Source organism: Carassius gibelio, chromosome A20 (assembly GCF_023724105.1).
Source record: "Carassius gibelio isolate Cgi1373 ecotype wild population from Czech Republic chromosome A20, carGib1.2-hapl.c, whole genome shotgun sequence".
NCBI lineage: Eukaryota > Metazoa > Chordata > Actinopteri > Cypriniformes > Cyprinidae > Carassius > Carassius gibelio.
Window position 1 is genome coordinate 15,895,400 of NC_068390.1, and position 18,261 is coordinate 15,913,660.

Genomic DNA, 18,261 nt, shown 5'->3' on the forward strand with positions numbered 1-18,261 from the left:
AATTCAGCTTTGCCATCATAGGAATTAATTAAAAATAACAGTGTTTTGTAAATAGAGAACAGTTATTTGAAATTTTAATAATATATCACAATATTAAAGTTTTACTGTATTTTGTTGTATATTTTTAATGCATTTTGCATTAATTTTTATTGTATTTTTTTACATGATCAAATAAATGCAGCCTTGGTGAGTATAATAAATTTCTTCCAAAATATAAAAACAGTTATAATATTTATTAAACATAATTACAAAAGCATGTTTTAGGATGCTCTCATTTTGCAACATGATCTCATTAGTAATCGGGTATTCGTGCATTAAAAAAAAAAGAATAAGAGATCTGACTCCCCAAGCTTATTCGAAAGGCATGCTAGACGTCTAACTGCATGTAACCTTTGCTTGCTATATGATTAACACATTTATCCACACACAAAGAAAGAAGGAGGGTAAAGTTACCCACACAAACAGACACACAAAGACACTCACCATTCACATATGCAAACATACACCCAAATAAACAAATGTAGGTAAAGCTGCGAGTAACTCGTCATATAATGTGCTTCTGAATAACCACAATTGTATGTAGCTTAACAGGTGTCTGAATATCAGTTATCCCCGTGTTATATTGGTTTAAAGGATAAAAGGCGAATTACAGTAACCCCCCCATCCTACAGTAAACATTTCGTAATTCCTCAGTTGATGCAAAACAAACACATATTTGTCTGAAGTCTCACTCCGACTGTAATGAAAGATATGTGTCAGGGATGAATAGATGAGATTTAGCACTGTTTAAAGAGCGCTGTGAATTCAGTAAAGCCAGTTAAACCTTTCACCAAAATTATACTGCTGGCACTGTGCTCAAAGCTATAGCACGAGCGCTGAATATGTGCCAAAGACAATTTTTTATGTCATACATTTCATCAGACCTGCAGATTACAAAATGTTTTTTTTTTTTAAATCCCAGCTAAGCCAATTCATTGTAAAACAGAAAAGCACCTTGACACCATTTGTTCACAACGGTGTGTGAACACATCAAAAGACTTGAGATATAAAATGTTTCATATGTATTGTATATTTTATTATTCAAATGCCTTTAAGATTATAAATAATAAAAAATATGAAATTCAAATAGATTTTGTTTTTAATTAAATATATAAAGATGAATTATATATTAGAGTATATCTATCTATCTATCTATCTATGTATCTATCCCCTCTATTTTATACACAGATAGATAGGACACAATTAGAATATTAATTGTTATTGGCTATAAATCTGTGTTTAAACAAATAAAATACTCTTTAAAGTCATTTTTAGCAGTTTTCACTGTATTACACTTCAGTGTTTCAGATTGTGCCTCAAAATCTTTGCCGAACAAACAATCTGTGAATGTGTGTGTGTGTGTGTGTGTGTGCGTGCGTGCATGCGTGCGTGCGTGTGTGTGTGTGTGTGTGTGTGTGTGTGTGTGTGTGTGTGTGGCATGGTTATGAAAGAGCATGGTTATTATTACCCAGCTGTGTTTTAGTCAGATCAGGGCTCAGGAATAGCTCTGCAGGAGAGAGAGATGCATGCTGGGAGCTTCCTTCCTTTCCCATTGACAAATGTTACATAAAGTATTCAGCCTAAAATAAACACCTGGATCATCTCTGCCAGCATCATGAAACAGTTTAGTTTGTGTCTTATCTATTCAGTGTTTTAGAAGCAGAGATCACCAAGAGATATTGCCGAAGGATGCTATTTCTACTGCTGGTAAATTACACCAGTAGGACTGACAAAAGGCTTTTCACATTCAATAAAAACCAGCCGGTTTCATGCATATATAACACACATAACTTATCATGCTGGATTAGGAGAACAAATTCTATTTGGAATGACTGAACTCATCTTTTATTTCTGATAATGAAGTATATGTTGGGTAAGAACTGAAAAATGAAATTATGTAAAATATAGCTAAATAAATGGGACAATTAAAACTTCTTGTAGGGACACTTAAATATGTATGACAGAATAACTCTCTCAATTAGTTAGTTCCTAAAGGCAAAGCAGAAAAACTCAAACATTTTAAATCCAGAGGCCAGAAAGAAGATGCAAAATTTTATAGGAAGAACTCTGAGAGAGAGAGAGAGAGAGAGAGAGAGCACTTTATTATAAAGTGTACGATTTGAACCGTTTAGATCTACAAATGACAAAGACAAAAAAAGTCATTTTTTAAATAAAATACAGTTTGTTCCTAAAAAGTCTGATCACAAAAACAATATGAACATCCTGTAGTGATTAATGAGCGAATCACAGTTTGTTGTAAAAGCTTTGACAGCCTTTGTTGTTGCAAAAGCAGATGCATTTTTAATTGTTATGCTTTGATGCTTTAGAGCTTTCCTAAAAAGTCAGCATGACAACTTGCAAATCAAGGCCTGTTTCAATTGGACGGCTGACTTCACGCGCTGGTGGCGTCCAGCTGGTTTTGGTAATGTTTTATTCTCCGGCAAATTTAAAAGCTACTGTATACATGTCAGTCTGAAACCAAAGAGCCTAATTAGTCTGCTTGATTTTTGAAAACAACAATGAAATCACTTTATCTCACCAGCTCGGTCTGATTGGCCAATAATAGTTACAAACCATAAATGTGCATATCACAGCCCAATCATCAAACAAAATAAAAGGAGCCTTATCATACTTCCGTTTACAGCTAATCACCCTCAGTCTTGTGTTTTATGTGTCAGCAGTATTAATGTAGTTTAGTTGCTTATTCCATAGTTTGCTTTGATAATGTTATCAGCAGCCTAATAGGCTAACGTGGGTCGGCCTTTGGGAATGCAATCTTAAATGTCTCCATTAGGAAAACAGTCACAATGATAAGCAAAGGTGAAGCGTGTTTTTATTATTATTATTATTATTATTATTATTATTATTATTATTATTATTATTATTATATTATTATATTATTATTCTGCCACTCAACTAAATGCCTCAAACATTCCTTTTGACAACACCCATTATCAAAAAAGACAAAATTTTGTCAGAATATCCAGAATATGTCAGAATACGTGTGTTTTAAAGGTCAAAATTGTGAGATATAAACAGAATAATGAGTTTATACTTTACAGTTCTGATTTTATTTCTCGAAATTGGGAGTTTCTATCTCACAGCTCTGAGAAACAAAAGTCAAATAGTGAGATGTAAACTCAAAGATTTTTTTATAAATTTCACAATTAACTTTTTTTAGTTTTTATTCAGTGGCTTCCATACTATTCCAATTAATTGGCTGCTATAATTAACTATTCAAAGAAAAAGTGTAGTAAACAGTAAAACAGTTTAAAAGAGAAATCAGTTTTTTTATTTTTTATTTCCACAATAATAAATCAAAATAATATAATAAATATCAGTAATCAAGCAGTATAACAGACTATTTTTGTGCAACTAAAATAGCTGGAAGTGAATGACACCAGACTTCTAGTCAAATTCTACATTAAAAATAAGATGCATAATTAGGGTTTTTCGATTTAGTACAATTAATGGTAAAAAAATAAAAGTGCAATTCAACATTTCTCCTGACCCGTATGCAGGCAATGTGCCTTGCCAAAGGTTGTTGTTGGCATTGCTGAAATAACTGTGAAACATGTTGTAATGGTCGAAGAAGTCTGTCAACAAATGTTCCACTAGTGTTACACACAATTCAAAACTTTAGCAAAGCTCTTTACCAAAGTTTAAAGGTAAAGAGCTTTCAAGGGGTCTTAAAGGGTTAAATTCTTGCACTAATCTATCAATATCAGTGAATGTGTGATACGTTTGATTAAATAATCAGTATGTCATAATTTTTTTATTTATGATCAACTGTCACCACTTACATGGTCATGATTCTATGGATTATTATCTTAAGAATATGACCTCAGATAGAACAAACAACATGAGTTTGTCTGCATCAAAATAGATGATTATTTTGGTAATATGTGCATATACCTGACTCCAGAGGTCCTTGAACACAGTGTTCAAAACTTTTGAGTCTCACTTCGGTGTGTCATTTAGAATCAAGCTAAATGACATTCTTTAGCCTAATTTTTCATTGCAAACACCAAGAACCGACAGTGTGAATAACTATTGTCATCTAGGTCATTCAATAACTTTTTAATAAAGTTTTAAGTTAGACATGACACTCTAGCAGACCAATGTTTTTATGCAGCAGAAATGAACATTATGTTTTCACAGTTTGTTATTTTCTTGCTCAAAAGTGACAAACAGATGACTCAAGAGACATGCAACACATAAACACACACTTGCAAATCTGAGTTTATGGGCCACAGTACCCATACAGTGAGATCCCAGATGTATTACACAAATATTATGTTCGCTTCACTAATTAGACTTGGAAAGGCAGTACAGATTATGCAAGCAGAAAATCAAACATAAATAGTCATTTTTGAACCCACAAATATTTGAGTGTTATGATTCAGTCATGCTTGTGTTCTGTCTGAAACAATTTCTTTTGATTCCTATATAAAGAATATGACACTCTTTATTGCTTAAAACCCATGATGCTCTGAGCCATTCAATAGAATTAATTAAACACAAACTGGCACTTGAACTACTATGATCAATATTTCAACTGTAGGGGCACGAGAAACAGATATATATAAAAAAAAAAAAAACTCAATCTAGAAACAAGATTCATAATAATTGATTCTTCATACTTGTGATGCCTCCATATTGTTGTTCCACTGTGTGCTATCAGTAATGGATTTCATTGCTAATCAGAAGCTCAGAGACCCTCACTACAATTCCACACTGTCAAAATACCAGTAGCAACACAAAAAAACACTTATTTACAAAGACAAACTAAATGAAACTCATCAAAACCATTAATCTTGGATTATATCAAATTGCACTTTCATTATCTTTCCTTTGTATACTCAGTCTGTCCTTTGGCCAAAGTAATTATTCCTTGTTTTCTGTGTGTCATCACACTGAGTGAACCAGGGTTGTTGTTTTTTGTTTTTGTTTTAGATGTATTTGCAAGGTTAAGTTTTGCATTTCATTTTAAATAATTTCAAGTAAAATAATCGTGTGTGCCCAAACATCAAAACTTTACCTTTTTTTGCTTTTGCTGTTGGCTGATACAAGACATTCAAATATATAATCAGTGAAAGGAATTTTTTTGAATATTTAACGCCCATGCAATCCCACAATCCTTTGTATTGTTGTTCTCTAGAACACCAGAAGTTTCCCTTGATAATGTCAAAATCATAATCAGCCAGAATGTTCTTTCTGAGTGTGAAATGATAATTTTCTTGGCTCCGTTCACCGAGAGCATCCTAGAATATGCCTAATATATTATAGGTTATGGCTTGCTATAGCAAGTTCTCTCTGCTGTTTGTCAAAACTGCCCTGTCTCAACACAAATAAAGTGTATCAGCTGTAAATAATATATTTTTTTAAACTGCCAACTAAGGAAATACTTATGAAGATAAATGTCTACCTCAGGAGAAAGAGAAGAAAAAACAGGCAAAATCAAATGATAAATCTCACAATGTAAACTCCAATCCAATTTCCGCCAAATTCTTTAGGGATCTCCCATTGTCTTTCAGAGCAATAAACATGACTAATTGCCCAAACTTGGTCTCCGTCCCTGGATAGGTGACCTTTAGAGCCTGAAGTATCGTGTGCGAAAGGAGCTTCTTGTTTCTCTGAATTAAGCGCACAAATTCCATCCAGTTATTCTAACAGAGACATTACTCATAGCAAGCACCTCCACTGACCCCTACGCTGAGGTTTTATTTGCAATTCAGTACCAGAATTAGCTGGAATCAGTTAAGATATAAGCGAAAAGTTTTCTCCCTTGACAATAGAGGCACAGCAGTAAAAATATGCTTTACCTACAAAGCCTTTTCAATGTTGCTATTCACCCTTGTAATTATGGGCAAATCCACAAATACAAATCTCCCTTTGGAGTAAAAGGAAAGGGGAATGTATTTCCCAATTTCAGTGCGTATTGCTACTATGAGGATTAAGAAACGAAGCAAGAAAGCAAGCAGGACATCCCATTGACTGGCCAGAAGAAAAGTGCCCTTAAAGCTGAACTCCAAAAACTCGTCATATTGGGTCCCGGTCTTGCATACCTCCTGTAAGCCAGTCACAATAGGGTGTGCACCCCCTCCCAACCCCTGGACCTGTCAGAGTTTTGTTGTTTTGCATAGGGAGAGTGGGAGATCAGTGCTAAATCCAGTGTAATCTCTCTCTAAGCTACAGAGCAGGCTCAAAAACGCCCTCATGAGCCTGAGAAGCAGGGCCCTGCTTGAGTCTTTGATCCCGGAGAAACAGATTACATCTGAGGAATGAACCTCCTTTGTAACTGTCTCAGAGTGCTGATACCCCAATTTCATTCATGTCACATCGGCATAGAAACATCTGCAGGACCCCGGTAACAAAGTGGCATAACCTCAAGGCAAATCAGGAAAACCAGACTTTGCTGTGACTATGTGCATGGTTTTGCCTTTGGCCCACAAGGAGCCTGAGATCATCTACACTGAACAAAATTATAAACGCAACATTTTTGTTTTTGACCCCATTTTTCATGAGCTGAACTCAAAGATCTAAGACTTTTTCTATGTACACAAGAGGCCTATTTCTCTCTAATTTTGTTCACAAATCTGTCTAAATCTGTGTTAGTGAGCACTTCTCCTTTGCCGAGATATTCCATCCACCTCACAGGTGTGGCATGTCAAGATGCTGATTAGACAGCATGAATATTGCACAGGTGTGCCTTAGGCTGGCCACAATAAAGGCCACTCTAAAATGTGCAGTTTTACTGTAGGGGGGGGGGGGGGGTGGTCCAAAGTCGGTTGACATCCCTCAGTGTCAACAGATTGTACTTTGAATGGCTTACACCCAAAAATCTGTGCTGGTATAATACAGCACTACAATGAAAGATACAAAATATTAACATACACAATTAGCATACAACATTTTTTTTTTTATTCTGTTATTGTTTACTCTCATCTTGTTGCAAAACTCTATGACTCTATGTGTGTGTAAAAAATAAAAAGTCATATGATAGCTCTGTTTGAAAAACTGTAATTTTCTAGTTATTTACTAAAAATGTTGACATTTTCTAACTCTTCTTGACATATTCATGTGATGCCTTATTCACAAACAATCATACATGTGAATCAGATTTATTTTTTTCAGTGAATCAGATAATTAGTTTCACAACATGATTCATTCACAAATCAAGCTGATCCCAGTGTCAAGTTTGACTCTCTCACTTAACAGACTGATTTGTAAAATTACTTTAATGATTTAGAGCTCTGTAAACCTCCACTCCTCATTCACTGTTCAAGCACAATTTCAAAATCTCTTTTTTGTGTGTGTGTCATACAGAAGGGGGGAAAAAGATATCAATTGAAACAACATGAAGGTGAGTCAATTATAAATAATAATAATTATAATAACAAAAAGTTATAGAAAATTTAATGTATGTTTGTGTACACAATGTGAGTGAAAATCGAGCTGACTTTAGGAAAATGCAGAGCAAGAATGGTTGTTCATTTGACCTGAGAGAACCTTTTTCTGTCCTTAAAGGGGGGGTGAAATGCTATTTCATGCATACTGAGTTTTTTACACTGTTAAAGAGTTGGATTCCCATGCTAAACATGGACAAAGTTTCAAAAATTAAGTTGTACGTTTGAAGGAGTATTTCTGTTCCAATAATAATCCTTCCGGTTTGTCACAAGTTTTGGAAAGTTTTTTTCGAGTATGGCTCTGTGTGACGTTAGATGGAGCGGAATTTCCTTATATGGGTCCAAAGGGCACTTCTGCTGGATATAATTGTATATCGTTTATTTCTTAAGGAAGATGCCATCCCAACGAAAAAGGGTCACGATCGTGTGTTGGAACCGCGGGTGGTGAGTAAAACTGCTTCAAATATCTCTGCCTCCTTGTTAGTGCATCCGCCTCCCATGCCGGAGACCCGGGATCGAGCCCTGCTCGGAGCGAGTCGTTGCTGCTGCTGCTCTCGTTCAGTTTAAGCCTCGGGATCTGATTCTGGATCATAAATAAACGGCTGAATCTGACTGTAAGCCATGGTTTGTTTTGGATGATGGTTTTTCCCTCACGGTAATGTCACAGCTTCCACATGCTCTCAACGCAAAAGCCTACTGGCGCTCGTGATTCTTTAGCTCCGCCCACACGTCACGCCTCCAGGCGCTCGTGTTTTTCCTGGAAAAATCGGTACAGACTATCTTTCTCTTATGAATATAATAAAACTAAAGACTTTTTGGAGTTATGAAGGATGCAGTACTACTCTATAGGTACTCAAGATTAACAGGATATTGAGTGAAAACGAGCATTTAAAATGAATTAAAAATTCATTAAAATGAATCCATAAACTTCCTGCAAAAATAATACAAAAATAATCTACAAATACATTTATTATTCTGAAAGTGCATACAGAGGCAAATGCTATGAATTATATCTTACTGTGCATTGGACTTGCTCTAGTAGTCACTCCAGTGTAACTCAATGCTGTATGAGCTGTGTGACTGATATACTGCAATATTTATTTTATTTTTATTTTTGACATATCTAGATGATAAAATTTAATGAACTTGTTTTTACCAGAGGGCCCACAGCCAAAGTCTGAGAGGAGCATAACACTACATCCTGTGAGCTTTTCTCTGTGTGTGTAACAGTTTGTGAGGTTTTGAAGTCTCTCGTGATTGAGTGGACTCATCACACAGCACAACAGCTGTTCAAATGCCAGTGAATTGTGTATAAACATCACATCTCAACATTTATAACCATTCACAATAACTGACAAATAAATAAGTTCCAACCCAAACACACACACACACAGGCCAACACTCCTCGGGACTCTTGTGTGAACTTTGCAGCTACCCAACACTGTGTTACAATTACTGTCACTCACTCCAACAACACTTTGGTGGTAACAATTACCCTGTTGTGTCCAATTAATCCTGTAATCAGGCCTTGGTAATTGCGGCTGCAATTGCAGTTCGTATTATAAAAGCACATCCGTCACAACACCCTGATTTTCTTCAGGCTCATTGGGCTTCATCTTTAATCTCTATGGAGAAATCCTGCTCCCCCCTCCTTTTGCAATAACACTTCCCTATCCCATACTAAGACGACCATTTGTCTTTTGGATACAATGCATATGTTGCACCAAGGGCAGGTGCACAGTTACTAAAATTAAATACCGGGTATGAATAATACCTGATAAAAATAAAAAAAGCCCAGTTTTGCATGCAGCACATCTGGTTAGCTGACAAGCTAATGCAATGGTAACACTAAGCGAACATGACAAATGAAATATTGTATAAAATATTGTTCAGGCATCTCTATGTAGCTTTTCAAGCATCTTGGAAAGTAATACTATTTCTTAGTTTGACTAGATACTAGTTTTAGTTTTATCCCCCGTGATAAGTGAGTTTTGAAGCACTGAGCGTGTTTATGTGGATGATCTTACCCAACAAAATTTAAGGCCATGTGCCTTGTCTTAAACTGTGTTGTTTTATCAAGGAAAGGTCCTTAACATAAATATTAGTTTGTCTTGATCATGTCTGTTTACCTTTTAGTGTAAAAAAAAAAAAGAAAATATAGAAATATAGAAAAAAGAAATATCTTGATTTGGACGAATAATGTCTTCAAAACTAATAATGAATAAAAAACTTTATTTGGTTTATCCAAAAAGGACAAGAGTGAAGGAATATTTTTTACATTTACAATAATGATTCTAAATTTACAATATAATGTTTCATCTCTGATGCAAATATGACTGAAGACAAACTAATAGTGGACTTAAATTAAAATACAAACAATGTGATTTCAGGTTCAAATCAGATGGCTGCTCAAATAGTGAGCATCTCGGAAATCTGAACTTGTCAAGAGCAATATGGAAAGACTTTTGTAAAAACCAAGAAACTATATTATACATATTTGCACTTTTTTCAAATTTTCAGCTAATACTTATAAAAAAAAAAAAAAAAAAAAAAAAAAAAAAATATATATATATATATATATATATATATATATATATATATATATATATATATATATATATATATATATATATACGTATATATATATATATATACGTATATATGTATATATATATATATAAACTGTATATGGTATAAAAACTATAAATGTAATACAATTCATTACACTAACGTCTGGTTTAAGCACCTTACACATCTGGTTCTATTTGAATACAGCTGTATATACAGATAATTGCACATGCCAAGTGTTTTGATGTACACTCAATTGATTTTCTAGAGGGATCTTTATAAAAGGTATGAAACTGTGAGACAGCTGTCCACTCTGCTGTCCTTGGCCCGGGGGATGTGCAACAAAGGGGTTACTGACTGGTAACTGGCCAAGATGTGTGAACACTATAGAGCGAACGCTTGTGTGTGTGTGTGTGTGCTACAGTGAAGCCCAATGAACTGGCAGCCAGGAAGTTCTATTTTGTCTAGTGCCAAACTCAAGCATGCCAGAAAGAAAATGGCAGAGTAGATACGTCTCACTGTGTCTTCAAATGACTGTGTAATATCTATGAATACCTTCCCATGGGTTTGAATAGAGCCAATAGGACACCTGCCTCAAATGCTTACCGAAATGGTGGGAATCCAAAAATGCACTTGAGCTCTCACTATTGAGCTAAACCATGTAGCTCGAGTAAAAATACCTGAGGAGAATGAGGTTTGGTTCCTTTCATTGTTCTCAAAGCATATTCTACCACTTATGTGAAGAGATCACCACACTGATATACTACAACAGAGTTTATTCCAAATCAAGCCCAACCATGCAGTTAGATGACAAAACAAATGACTCTCATGAGTCAGGTCTTTTCTAATGAATCAAAAATATATAGTCTGAGTCACAAAATAATTAAACATAAGGTTATTTTCTAGTAAATCAAAAACATACAACACTACCATTGTATTCCAACTTCCAAACAAATGGCTCCTATGAATCGTTTTTGTTTTTCATCACATTTTTGTATATTAGTCAATAGTCGTTTAGGCCTGGATATTCATTTATGGTGCCTCTAAAATGCAACAATGCAAATCACTAAAAGGTATATCTAAACAATTTAGTATCTCAGTTATTTTTATCAATTAATTGCCTTTTTCCTTAAGTATTTCTTAAAATTATTACAATAAAGTGAAAGTTCATCCAAAAATTATGTCATCATATACTCTCTCCAATGTCATTCCAAACCTTTTCCTTTTTCTTCTTCTTCTTCTTTCTACAGAAAACACACATACAAAAAAAGGATATTTTTAAGTTATTGGTAAACAAACAATTTTGCTATTTTGGCTACAATTGTCTTCCACAGTATGAAAAAAAAAACAGAAAACCTTGTAAAAAGTTGCACAGATTAAATATAGGTTTGTAACCACATGAGAGTGAGTAACTGATGACAACTTTCATTTTCGCTTAAACTGTCTCTTTATTGTAACAGTCAAGTAACCAGATTCCTTACCATTCCCCTCCAAATCTATTCCCCCTCTGGTTTGCATATGTCACTCTGTGTCTTTCCCTTCCTTATTTGTTTTCTCTTTGTACCTCTTCCTTTCTCTTTATTCACTTTGCTACACATAGCAGGCTCTCAAAAGAAGAATCATTGTTGACATTCATCGCCCATTTACACATTTGCAGTGGGATATCATAGCAATTTGCACCCATACGACTCCCCCTCACACTTACTTTATTCCTCTTTTATCAGCTTCTCCTAGCAGGAAGTTTTAGTTCTCTTTCTGTCTCTTTCCAGGATGTCACGCAAAGGCCAGATATTTAAAGAGATGAGAGCTGCTTTCTGAAGTAGTGCTTGAGAGAGACGGCAACCTAATTCCACCCGCTAGATGAATGGGAGCTTTTAGTCTACGTCCCTGTCAATCCGCGAGCTTTGAAGTGTGCCAACTTCACAGGGAAATGCAACAAAAAGATGGGGGGAAGGCGGGTGAGGGAGTAAAGAATGGGGGTGTAAAGTGAAAGAGAGAAAGCTGATGTCTCTATTGAACATGGGAACACGTTGCAGCTACACGCCACCCTCTCTCAAGCATTGAAAGAGAACAAACTGTGTGTCGGATTTGGAGCAAAAAGATAATAAGGGAGACCGATTAAATATTCCCCATCCACTCTCACAGGGAAATTAGTGAGCAAATGAAACTGTAATTCTGATTAGTGCTTTTTCACATTTCGACAGCTGTTAGCCTACAGAGCACTGACTCACTCTCTGATCTGAGCAGGAACATTAAGATTTCTACTAGTAATCGCTAAACCATGATGTGTTTCAGCCTCAGGATTACGAGCAGCCAAAGAGACACCCCAGGCCTGACAATGTATAAATCTGCAAATAACTGCATCTATCCTTATGCATTTTTGTGTTTAAAAAATGGAGCAGGTCACTATGGAAACTTTCTTTCATTTTAAACAACATGGCAGTTCTACATCCTAAATGCATAATGATTTCACTTTCCATATCAGTACTGCAAAAGTAAAAAAAAAAAAAAAAGTGTCATGACTAAATTGACATTTGTTCAAAGCGGTGACGGCTGAAGTAGCGCTACAGGACACTGGTCTAAATCTACTCTGGTAATAGCAGTAGGATTTCTGTAAGGCAGGTATGTCCTGCTGAGCATTTGCATGCTTAGTGTTCCAAATAATTGCCCCTCTGGGACTGTTTTATGTCTGATTGTGAAGAATGTTCCCATTTCACAAAAAAGGAGCACAAGAGGGCTATTATCTGAATCAGGTCCCTTAACTGATTTAAAATTAGGTTTAGTCTTTTGAGGTGCTTTTTATACATATAAAACATTTTTTATACATTTATACATTTTTTTTTGATAAATATTTATATTTTTATGTAGAAAGCCATTTTTTTCCATTCATCTCAAAAGCAGTGTACTGAGCAGGACATTTGGACACATGCTATCTTGGTTCATGGGTGTTAAGTTCAGCATCCAGGTTGTTTTCAGCCAATAACCTTACTGTAAAATGTGAAAATACTAACTTTCAAAAGTTTGGGGTCAGTAAGATGTTTTTAAGATGCATTTAATCAATCAAAATTGACATTTTAATGTTGCAAAAAATATATATAAATTATATATATATAAAAAAAAAAAAAAAGAATTCTAAAAAAAAAAAAAAAAAAAAAGTTAACATGACATATAACACACAACACAGCTTTTTTTCAGAATTGACAATAATAAGAAATATTTATTTATCACCAAATCAGCATATAGAATGATTTTTGAAGGATTGTGTGACACTGAAGACTGGAGTAATGACTGCTGAAAATTCAGCTTTGCCATCACAGGAATAAATTACCTTTTTCAAACTATATATAAAATCTTACTGAACCCAAACATTTGATCAGTACTGTACACATTTATAACAATTTAGGTTTAAAATATTATATTATATATGATTTACTGGCCATTTGTCCAGGGTGTTCTCTACTCGCAACACAGGTTTATCATGTCAAGTCAAGTCAAGTCACCTTTATTTATATAATGCTTTTAACAATACAGATAGTGTCAAAGTAACTTTACAGTATTAAAAAGGAAAATAGTGTGTCAATGCAAAAGGACAATAGCAAACACTCAATTTTCAGTTAAATGCATGTTCATCATTGAATTCAGTGATGTCGTCATCCAGCTCAGTTCAGTTTAAAAAGTGTCTGTGAAATCAAGTCAATGATATTGCTGGACATTAAGTGTCCCCAACTAAGCAAGCTAGATTCGACGGTGGCAAGGAAGCAAAATCCCTCCTCTGGCCAGATAAAACCAGCAGTTCAATTCCAGGCTGCAGAGAAGTCACATTGTGCAGAGGACTCATCTGGTGTCTTCCATTAATTTCATGTGATCAGTAATCTCTGTGTTCTACTAGTGGAAACAAATGGAGTTGCAAAATTAATCAAGCTGATTGTTCGCTAACAGGTTTCCTAAACATATTTAGCTTAAACAGGTAGTTTGGCTGAGCTAAAATTTGACTGCACAATCAAAAAGAGCAAAATTTGAAGAGTGTCGCAGAGCTGCACCATTAACACTTTTCAGTAAGTCAACTTATAAATGGCTTACGTAAATTTGTCTCCGCAGATTAAACTAGGATATAAAGTATTTTAACTTAGAAATAAATTACATATTTCACTTAAGTGCCAGACTATGTTTAAGACAAGATCTGCAGGGGAAATCATCTTTAATCAGAATGATCTGCCTCAGTCAGATGGGTATGTGTCAGTTGGAGACTGACAGAGCTGGTAGTGTTTTTCCTTCAGCAGAGGGATGCTGAGTGACAGTGGGGGGACTCAGGCAGGCAGCCTGGCCCGCAGGTAGACCCGAAGGCCATCTGATGATCAACCGACTGTGTGTGTTTAGCTACTGGGTTAGGCACTGTTCACCTTGCAGTCATGGTTTAAATCACTGCAGACAGGCAGCCCATTAGTGGTATTTATGTCTTCATTTTTGTGTGCTGATTCAGCATGCCTAACACATTTTGTCTTATTCAAGACAATTCAAGTTTGAGGTCATAAAGTTGTTTTCAAATTTCAAATAAATGCTGTCTTTCTCTTCATTGTAGTATCCTGCAAAAAAAAAAAAGTATTGTAGTGTTTACGAAAATATGAAGTAGCACAACTGTTTTACACTTTGACAATAATATTATGAACAAATTATTGATCAGAAAATTTGCATATTAGAATGATTTCTGTAGGATCACATGACACTTAAGACGGGATTAAGGGCTGCTGAAAATGCTGAAAAGCCTTGCCATCATTGGAATAAATTGTATTTTTTAAATATGTTATCAAAACTAAATCTTTCTGGAGAAAAATATTTTCTTTCTGTAGTGAACACACATAATATTTATAGTAATTTAGATTTAATTAAATATATTAATATGCAATTATACAAATAAAAATAATGCAAACACACTGATTAAGTGTTTGAAATAATTAAGACTTTTTAAAAATTCTCTTATGTCCAAGACTGCATTTATTTGATCAAAAATGCAGTAAAAAAAAAAAAAAAACTGTAATATTATTACAATTGAAAAGAATGCTTTTCTGTTTAAGGGTTTAAAATGATTCAGTTCGATTTGGTGAACTGGTTCTAAAAGATCTGGTAACATCTAATGATTCGTTCACAAACCGGATATTACAAACTACTTTGTTTTGAACTGTTTCTCACAACAGACATGGGAGAGAAGACAATGCTGAATAAATTTGTAGGTTTTGCTATTTTTGGACCAAAATGTATTTTTCAATGCTTCAAAAAATTCTAACTGACTCTCTGATGTCACATGGACTACTTTGATGTTTTTCTTACCTTTCTGGACATGGACAGTAGACCGTACACACAGCTTCAATGGAGAGACTGAGAGCTCTCGGAATAAATCTAAAATATCTTAAACTGTGTTCCGAAGATAAACGGAGGTCTTACGGGTTTGGAACAACATGAGGCTAAGTTATTAATTACATAATTTTATTATTTTGCTGAACTAACCCTTTATATATATATATATATATATATATATATATATATATATATATATATATATATATATATATATATATATATATATATATATATACTTTATTTTCTGCGTCTAAGTAAAAACTCAGTTAGGAAAACATTTTTTGTAAATGAACCTTATTTAATTTTAAAACCTTACAGCACACATTTGAGCAAAATAAATTATTTAACACCCCTGGACAGTTTACGGGGGGTTGTAATGATTATAATGAGGTCCAAACTTCATCTGATCTCACCACAGACCCATCTTCGAATCCATTTAAAGGTGCCATATGCAAAAGTTGAGGTAAAAATATCCATAACACGACCTACACGCATCAAAAGAATGAAAAGAAATAAGGGCGATGATGTCATTAAAAAAATGTCAAGTTATAGTGCTGTAGAGATATCAACCTTAATTAGCATTAGTATTACTAGCCCCGGCCCGACAGGTGTCGTAATACCAGTTTCGGCCATGGGAGGCGGTATGCGGGCAACATAACCACCAGCCAACCTGCAATACAGGAATAACTTGCACGGCTTGTGGGCCTGATGTCAATCATGTGGAAAGTACAGCGCAGAACTTCATTTCAGTTCAGGGAAGAGAGAGAAAGGATGTCTAAAGCCCTTGGCAAGAGACCACCACCCGCTACAGGGAAACAACCGCGCTCGGAATCACAAATCAAATCCAATAAGAAAAGGAGCCGAACCAGAGTAAACATCGGCACTGCTTTCAATCGCTGGATTGATGGACCTGAAAGAAATGAGGCTCGACTCCGAACTTGCAACATTTCTAAGAGTAAGTTAGATGCTGTTAGTATTTCGCTAGAAGTTTGTTTTATATGTTTGTGTATTTGTTTTCGGGAAGTTATAACATTGAAATGTATCGAAGGCTGTTCGATAAACGTGCTAATGTTACCGATGGCTAACAGTAGCTGCGTTTGATAATTAGCTAGCTATAACTTAACATTACCCATTTTATTATAACTAACCTGCTCTGTCTAGTCTGTTGGTCTCCGTGTCCTCTTTGCTTCGTGGTTTTTCTGTGCGTGAAAAAATTGATGTGTGGCGTGAAAGCGTGTGAAAAGAGTCAGTTGCGTGTGTCTCACGGTGAATGCTTGAGAGTTGGCACATTAGTTCCCAAGCAGAATAAAGGACAGGTTGATTATTGCTGTTTAGCATTTGGATTAATCTATGATGTGTCCTTGTTTGCGTACAGGGACATAAAAAATAAATTAAAAGTGATACGTGGACCAAGGTGTCTGAGATTGTTAATTTTAAGTAAAGGATCCTAATATTTCATCCACAACAATATTTAATGAGGTTATAACTCCTTGTGGTTAGTCTGCACGAGATCAACAAGCTTGTTTGCTTTGCAGCCGCTTTAAATACAAAATAAGCATTCGATCTACGTTAGAGCATCTGAGCGCTCACAAATCTTTCTGCAGCGTCGTGAGCAGAGCGTCAAGAGCGATTTTTGACGCTCTAGACGCCGGCGGTGTGAACGCACAGTTAGGTAGGCTTCGGCTATGGCTGTAGTGTTGTTGTGAAAGTAGGGGCGGAGCATAGAGACTGCCGTTTCTCGTTTGTTACTCTAGAGTAGACCAATTCACTTTATTGAGGCATACTGCCCCCATCTGTTATGGAATGTGGAGTATGACTTGATTTTTTTTGCCAAACATTACAGATGGCACCTTTAAAGACAGAAAGGAGGGTCAAGACATTTGGCTATCCACATATGATGCCCCTAGAGCAGATAGAGTCTGACTATGGTCCAAGGGCCTCAAAAGAAGGAAAATACAGACTAATGCCAGCTCACAATAAAAGGAAAAAGGAGTGAGAATGAATATAGTGTGATTTTTCTCTATTAGTCACAGGATTAAATGAGTTTACATAAGAGAATGCCAGTCTATTTTAATGTACATACATTAGGCAATAAAAGTAGCTGCAATGACTGCAACATGACAGGGAAGATATTTAAATGCTTAGAACAAATAAGGAAAAAACAGCAGTACTCAAACAAAAATATAATTTGTAAAATCAGGTTCCTTTGTTGTCTAATGAAATAATGTGTTTGGGTTGTATCCAAAGACGCCATTAAACCAACAAATAAATAGCAGATTTGTCAAGTGAAGAGTGTAGTGCATTTGAGCAGCATAAACAGCTGAAACTACTCCATTTGTGCAGGCCCTTCACATTTATTTCTGGATGTTTCGTTTTGTTGATCAAAGATGGTATTCTGCAAATGACACTAAAGTAATTGGAGATAATAGATGGAGGAATAGCTCAATGGCTTGATTTCCATCAATACAGTCAAACAGTTAAGAGATTGCTCCAGTGGTTTGTTTGGAATGTAATGCATTGAATCTTTATGCCTTTGTCTTTAAATGTCTAAATATGAATTATTGTGTGTCATCTTCAGTTGAGTGGCCTAGTGGGAATCCTTGACATTAGAGAGGAGTCCTAGAACCTCTGCAGAGTTTGGCAAGGGGAAAATTATATACTTGAAATGTTCTGTAATAAAGTTAAGCCTGAGAAAGTGCTGTCTTGGGAGCACTAAAATATACCTTCTGAACTTCTAAGCTGTCATTCCACTCTGAATAAGAATTAAGATCCGTTTTCCCAACTGAGTTTAAATACTGACAGAGAGGTTGAAAGGAAGGGAGGGAAAATCAACAATGCTCCGCCTCTTCCATACAAATAACTTTAAAAGAGAGGCCGTACAGCTGCAATG